The sequence below is a fragment of the Rana temporaria genome, chromosome 12 (assembly GCF_905171775.1).
Source record: "Rana temporaria chromosome 12, aRanTem1.1, whole genome shotgun sequence".
Lineage (NCBI taxonomy): Eukaryota > Metazoa > Chordata > Amphibia > Anura > Ranidae > Rana > Rana temporaria.
The window spans coordinates 34,275,253-34,283,109 of record NC_053500.1 but is presented as its reverse complement, the minus strand read 5'-3'; the positions used below and the strand labels follow the sequence as shown (position 1 = coordinate 34,283,109).

The following is a 7,857-nucleotide window of genomic DNA, read 5'->3' as shown; positions in this document are numbered from 1 at the left end:
CACTGACACCAGTGATGGCGCACTGTTCCTCCCATTGATACCAAAGAAGAGGGACTATTACTCCCCCTAATACCAATCATGGGGCATAGTTTACTCTCTCTGACACCAGAACATTTTCTACTCCCACTGGCCAGTGCGACCCCCACTAAAGGACAGAAAACTGGACCTTTGTTTAGAAAATTTGGAGACCCCTACTATATAGGGAACATGTAGAAAATGTGCCTAAGATGTATCCCGAAAAGTTTTTGTCCTTTTCCTTGAATTCCCCTTGAAAAATATCCGTTCCCCTCCTGTGTCTTAAAACTCATAGCTTCATATCGGCAGTATGAGATTGTCTAAGGCAGCAGTCTTCAAACTTCCGCCCCGGGGGGGGGGGGGGGGTGTGGCTCTTTGTTTGCCTTTTTTCGGCCCTTGGGGCACTATCCAAAAAAGGGGATGCAATCAGCGCAAACAAATATTCTAGATCAAACCCTGCCTATGCAAGCTAAACACTGAAGAATTTTCACAAATTTCAATAAAAAAGATACAATATAAAAAATAATGATAAAATAATAAACAATGCTAAAATATTAAGAATGTGAACAATGTTCCAAAAGAGGTCCAAAGAGAAAGTCCAAAGAGATAGTCCAAACGGGTGTTGAGGATCTATTCACCACTATCCACTGACATCAACAATGGGGACACTATTCCATCCACTGACACCAACAATGGGGCATTATTCCATCCACTGACATCAACAATGGGGCACTATTCCTCCCACTGACACCAATGAAGGGGCACTATTCCTTCCACTGACACCAACAATGGGGCAGAATTCCTTCCACTGTCACCAACAATGCGGCAGAATTCCTTTCATTGACACCAACGATGGGGCAGAATTCCTTCCACTGACACCAACAATGCGTCAGAATTCCTTTCATTGACACCAATGATGGGGCAGAATTCCTTGCACTGACACCAACAATGGGGCAAAATTGCTTCCATTGACATTAACGATATGATACTATTTCTCCCACTGACACCAAAGATAAGAAATTGTTCACTCCCACTGGAAGCCAGGACATTTTCTACACCCGCTAGCCTAGTCCAGCCCCCCTAAAGTCTGATGGACAGTAAACTGGCCCCTCGTTTGGAGACCCCTGGTCTAAGGCACTATAGTCTCTGACTATTAGTCCCACAAAATAAGACGTGAGATTTGGTGATGACACTACTGTGTTCCCCACTGTTCTTGCTGGAGAGGAAGCTGTTCCTGAGGACCTGACCTCATTCTGCTTCATTTATTCGGTGGATGTGTGGTTTCTGAGTTTCTCCTCCTGCTGTTTAATTATAGCACCACCAGTTATCAAACCACCAGAAAAAAGGTGGCTCTGAAATGAGGAAGGAAAGCCCTGCTCCCCTACCAAGATGGCTGCCTCCACACAGAGACACAGTGGGGAACAAGGCCTGATAAGTCAGTAATGGGGACATTTTCAGCTTCAGGGAGCCTGAAGGCAGTACTGCTGACTAGTCGTTACCATCTGCTGGCCCTTTTTGGGCACAGCTTTTACAATACCGGTGCTTTTCAAGGAGTACTAGAATATCCCAGTATCAAAGAAAAAAAGAAACATTTTAAAACAGTGTAAAAGAACTGCATTACATTACCACATGTGGTGCACAATACAATTTTGAAATGTAAATGTGCACAGGTCCAATGTTGGCAAAACTTGAGGTCTTTAACACAGATGTATATCAGGGGTCTCCAAACTGCAGCCCTTTGCTTGCCTTTATCCGGCCCTTGGGGCACTTTTCCCTCCACTCACACCAAAAATAGGGCAATATTCCTGCTACTGGCTCCAATGAAGGGAGCATTATGTCTCCCATTGATGTCAACAATCGTATCTCTCAGAGTATCAATGCGACTGATTCATAGAATCAGTTACGCGTAGATATCCCTAAGATCCGACAGGTGTAATTGTTTTACACTGTCGGATCTTAGGATGCAGTACCGCGGCCGCCGCTGGGGGGAGTTCGCGTCGTAAACCAGCGTCGGATATGCAAATTAGGAGTTACAGCGATCCACAACGGTTTTTCGCATTCGCTACGTCGCCGCTAGTCTAGTTTCCCGTCGCAAAGTTAGTCGTCGTTTTGGGTGCCCTAACTTTACACAGCACACGTATTTGCTGTATAAAGTATGGCCATCGTTCCCGCGTCGAAATTTAAAAATTCACGTCGTTTGCGTAAGACGTCCGGGAATACGAAAATACGCTACGCACGTCGCCGTTCGAAAAAATGACGTCACGTCGCGCAAAGCACGGCGAGTAATTTAAAAGGGAGCATGCGCAGTAGGTCCGGCGCGGGAGCGCGCCTAATTTAAATGGCACACGCCCTTTTGAATCACGCGGGCTTACGCCGGAGACCGCCGGCGTAGTTTTCATCGCAAGTGCTTTGTGAATCAGGCACTTGCGATGAAAACTTGCGGCGGTGTAACGTATCTACGATACGTTACGCCGCCGCACTTCTACCTGAATCTGGCCCATAATTTCTACTCCCATTGGCCACAGTCTGGCCCCCATAAAGTCTGGAGGACAGTAAACTGGCCCTTTGTTTAGAAAGTTTGGGGATCCCTGCTGTATATGGTCAACTTTATGTATACAGGGATGGAGTTTTAGGGGTAGATTCAGGTATGAGATACAACGGCGTATCTCCAGATACGCCGTCGTATCTCTGAGTGTGCGGCGTCGTATCTATGCGCCTGATTCTTAGAATCAGTTACACATAGATTTGACTAAGATCCGACCGGCGTAAGTCTCTTTACACCGTCGTCTCTTAGTTGCAATTTTACGCTGGCCGCTAGGTGGCTCTTCCGTATATTTACGCAAGGGATATGCAAATTAGGTAGATACGCCGATTCAGAAACGTACGTCCGCCCGGCGCATTTTTTTACGTCGTTTACGTTAGGCTTTTTTCGGTGTAAAGTTACCCCTGCTATATGAGGCGTATCCTATGTTAAGTATGGACGTCGTTCCCGCATCGAATTTTTAAATTTTACGTCGTTTGCGTAAGTCGTTCGCGAATAGGGCTGTACGTAAGTTACGTTCACGTTTAAAGCATCGACGATTTGCGGCATAATTTCGAGCATGCGCACTGGGATTCTTTCACGAACGGCGCATGCGCGGGGTCACGTGTTATTTAAATAAAACACGCCCACATCATCCACATTTGAATGATCCTATAGCTGCCGACTGTATTACTCGGCCCCGCCCCGCGGCGCGCCGTGTCATTGGATGTGATTAACAGCAGCGCGAGCCAATCTAGCCAATCAATGGTCAGACTCCGTGGAGAAGAGGATGCGCACAGCAGGTGAACGGCTCAGGTAAGTAAAACGGAGGGCTGGGGACCGTCATTGTCAGGTGTTTTTTCAACTTAATGCATTGGATGCTTAAGGTGAAAAACACGAACTTTATCACCTTTAACACCCCTTTAAGGCCCCTATCATACAGGCTGTCGATCGGTCTCCCTTTCAGCTTTTTTAGGCAGATCTGATCGGACCTCAGTTTCTTCTATGGAGCGGCAGATGTCATCGGACACATTTTCGCTGACGCCCGCTGCCAACAGATCCAATCTTGTCCGCTGAAAACAGAAGGGTAGTGGTAAAAGAGGAATCACCGCTCTAAGATACTAATCAGAAAGTCTCCTCACCACGATCCAAGCCAAGGGTGCTGGCAATGCATGGAATGATGCAAAATGAAGGAAAAACGTTCTGGATAGCCGCACTCCAAAAATAAATTGCTTTTATTGTAAAATCAAAAAAACACACAAAAAGCATGCCACAGCAGACGGGGTAAAAAGCTTTAGTGCTTATTCATAGGGTAGTGGTAGTGGTCCTATTCCCCATCCGTCCGGTGGATTGGATGCCATCGGATGGTCCATTTCCCTCCGATTCCCCCATAGAAGAGAGTGGGACTGTGTCCGTGTTCGCTCTGCATAGCAGAACCGACCTGTCATCCACTTGCTTAGCAGGGATCAGTGGAGAGATCCCCGCTGAGCAAAAGGATTCCACTTAGCGGAGGCACCGGTGTGAAAGGGGCCTTAAGGTTTGGCAAAGATTTCTTAAACACACACCATTCATTGATAGACACATACATACATGGATTATAATCACACTGGGCTGGATTCAGGTACGACTTGCGCCCTCTTACGAAGGCGCAGCGTTCCGTTTTTACGCTGCGCCTCCGTAAATTACATGCGCTATGCTTCATTCACGAAGCAGTAGCTCCGTAATTTGCGTGTGCGCTCCCTAAAACTGCCCGGCGTAAGGGCGCGTAATTTAAATGATCCCGTAGGGGGCGTGGATCATTTAAATTAGGCGCGTTCCCGCGCCGAACGTAGTGCGCATGCTCCGTCGGTAAACGTTCCCGACGTGCATTGCGGCAAATGACGTCGCAAGGACGTCATTTGCTTCAACGTGAACGTAAATGGCGTCCAGTGCCATTCACGATTCACTTACGCAAACAATGTAATTTTTCAAACATCGCGACGCGGGGAACGGACAGGTATACTTACCATTGGCTGCCCCTGCTAATAGCAAGATCAGCCTTACGCGGAACCCGACGAATGCAAACGACGTAAAATGCGTACGCAGGGCGCGCGTAGGGTTGTGAATCGGCGTGAGTATGCAATTTGCATACTCTACGCTGACCACTAAGGGAACGCCACCTAGCGGCCATCGTAAGAATGCAGCCTACGATACGACGGCATAAGAGCCTTATGCCAGTCATATCTTAGGCTGCAGTCGGCGTATCAACCTTTCTGAATCAGGAGCAGTCGATACGCCAGCGCAACTAAGCAATTGCGCTGCGTAACCATAGTTACGCAGACGCAATTGCTTACTGAATCCACCCCACTAATTAAAACCCGACTCCAACCAAATCGTTTTTTTTGGATAGCTTAGGGTAACTTTGTACGATCATCGGATTCCTTATTAGGAAGACTTCCTGTTGGGACAGGAAGTGATGGAAATTTTCTCCAGAGCAACAAACAAACAAAACACATTGTAGAACTTTTTACAATGTTTTATTGCTGTCTGTGCTTTTTTTGCTCTGGTGACAATCATACATCCCAATTCCTGTTACAGGAGTAAAAGAAATAAAAATCCCCCCAGTGGGGTCATAGATAGAAACAAATACTAGGCAGAAATGTTTACTCTTCCCCACTCTATCCGATGCTGAAATTTAGTTTTGCTTTGACTTTAACCCAGTGCATTTTCCACTTTCAGAACAATAACTAATTCAATTTCCTTCTGCAATAAAATTTGATTTTATTTTTCATACATTGAGTACAAAGTAATGTTAATATCTAAGCAACTAGTAATACAACACGTTATTTAAAGGGTCACTAAAGGAAAAAAATGTCTTTGCTGAAATGACTGTTTACAGGGTATAGAGACATAATAATAAACCGATTCCTTTAAAAATGATTAAAATAGATAAAAACCAATCATATAATGTACCTACAGTTTAGTTTCGTTTTTTTGCTGTTGTTTCCTGGTTCTCTGATGTACAGAGCCAGAGAGCCAATAGAGGGCAGTGAAGGTTTTGCAAAACGAACCTGGATTGGTGCTGAGGGGTTTTAGGACACACAGGGCCAGCTCCACATACATTTAGTTTTGGCGCAGCGTATCAGAGATACGCTACGCCACCGTACCTTACCTGGCCGCATTTTCTAATCCTCAGCGAGTTCAGCGCCGTAAGTTACGGCGGCGTAGTGTATTTCTGGCGGCGGATTTCAAATTGGGCCGGGTTGGGGGCGGGTTTCATTTAAATGAAGCGCGTCTCCGCGCCGAATGAACTGCGCATGCTCCATTTCGAAATTTCCCGCCGTGCTTTGCGCGAAAATGACGTCGCAACAACGTCATTTTTTGAACTTAGACGTGAGTTACGTCCATCCCTATCATGGACGACTTACGCAAAAAAAAAAATTCAAATTTCGACGCGGGAACGACGGCCATACTTAACATGGCAATTCTATCTATACGCCGCAAAATACAGCTTTAACTATACGCCGGAAAAAGCCGACTACAGACGACGTTAAAAATGCGACGGCCACGCGTACGTTCGTGATCGTCCGTAAATCGCTAATTTGCATACCCGACGCGGGAAAACGCCACCCAGCGCACGCCAAAGTATTGCATCTTAGATCCGAAGGCGTACGAAGACGTACACCTGTCGGATCTAACCCAGAAGCCATCGTATCTTGTTTGAGGATTCAAAACAACTATACGACGCGGAGAATTTGAAAGTACGCCGGCGTATCAGTAGATACGCTGGCGTACTTGCTCTGTGGATCTGGCCCACAGTAATCACACCTCCTTGATTAGTCACCACAGTGAGAAATCTCCCAGTACTGTGTTGATCAGGAAACAGACAACCAGGAAGTGTCCAGAACAGAGAGGAATTACAGCAACATCAAAGCAAAAATGAACAATGAGGACATGAAACCAGGACTGCAGTAAGGTAAAGGAAGCTATTTAGCTAAAAAAAAAAATTCCTTTAGCGACCGTTTAATTCCAATAATTTTTAAAAGAGTATGGTTAGTTACCACTTAATCATCATTATAAAAGAAAACATACTTGTAGAATCTAATAATCTTCTAATAGGAATGCCATATCAGACATCTAGGCTGCCACTTAAGTACGATCCTGCCGGAGCTATCTTCATCTCGCTCCCCTTTAGGGAATAATAGTATCCTTTCCAAAGAGACCATACTATTCCAGCCGCATACTGCTTGGTGGGGCCATGCAGGTATTTCCCATTAAGATTGGCATTGTGACACTGGGTGTACCAGAAAGCTCCTTGGTAGGCCTTAGCACAGTTACCAGCGTATGCATCTCTGTCATAATCATACGCAGAGAATGGTACCCCAGAGATACCCGAAAAAACAGTCTCCTACAGGTTTATCAGGATCCCCCTCTTCAAATCCATCGACATAGAGTCTGTAGCCATCCTCTTCGGGAGATATTGCAAATGGCGAGAGGGAAAAGTTACTGTACAGCACAAACCGATGGTCTCGTTCGAAATCTTCCAAGTCAATCCTTAGACGTTGCGGCTTATTTCGGGCGAGTTGATGAATGTTCGTCAAGCCCAACCAGTGTTCTCCGTTGGCTTGCCCAAAACCAGCCTTATAGTCTGCCCAACCTCGGAAAAAATTGACGCTTCCATCAAACCTCTTCTGGATCACCGTCCAAGGACCCCCTTCACTGGTCATATCACAAAACACTGGCATTGGACTGAACAAGGGGCCAGCGGGATATATCAGATAGATGCCATTTTCCTTATAACCCTGAGCGTGTACCTCGGCACAGTCGTGAGGGTGGCATGTGTCTGTACAGGTGCCAGCATTTTCCTGGTTTAAGGGGGCAGTCCTGAAAGTCTGATGACCCCTCTCCAGAAGAAGAAACAAGCTGAGGACAGAGAAATAATGCCACATCTTCAGCCTGTGATACTTCTAGCCTCTGTGTTTCCAAGAACTTTATATAATTAACAAACATCTCCTCTGGTTATTTATATTCCCTCAGCGTTTCCATAAATCTCAGCGCGCTGATTACCCAATCACAGACCTCAACGGGCGTTTCCCTGCATGTCCCAGGTATCTGTTCAATTTCTGTCATATCTCCAAGTATCTGTGTATTGTTTGCTGATAGCTACGATGAAGATCACTGTTTTTTTATTACATTTTTTGCTTTATTATAATAAAATAAAAACTATGGTCAAAACGGCAGTAGAATATACTACTAAGTAATGCACCCAGTCGGCTTGGGGGAACCATTGTAAACAAAGCTGTAGTCTTGCGGATCTGCCAGCTGACGTAATACAAGCTTCT

The 7,857-nt window shown here is 45.7% G+C and overlaps 1 pseudogene; it reads right to left on the bottom strand.

Annotated features, from left to right (window-relative positions):
* Window positions 1-6,462: 6,462 nt before the first annotated feature.
* On the bottom strand, window positions 6,463-7,571 carry LOC120918454 (annotated as a pseudogene).
* Window positions 7,572-7,857: the final 286 nt, after the last annotated feature.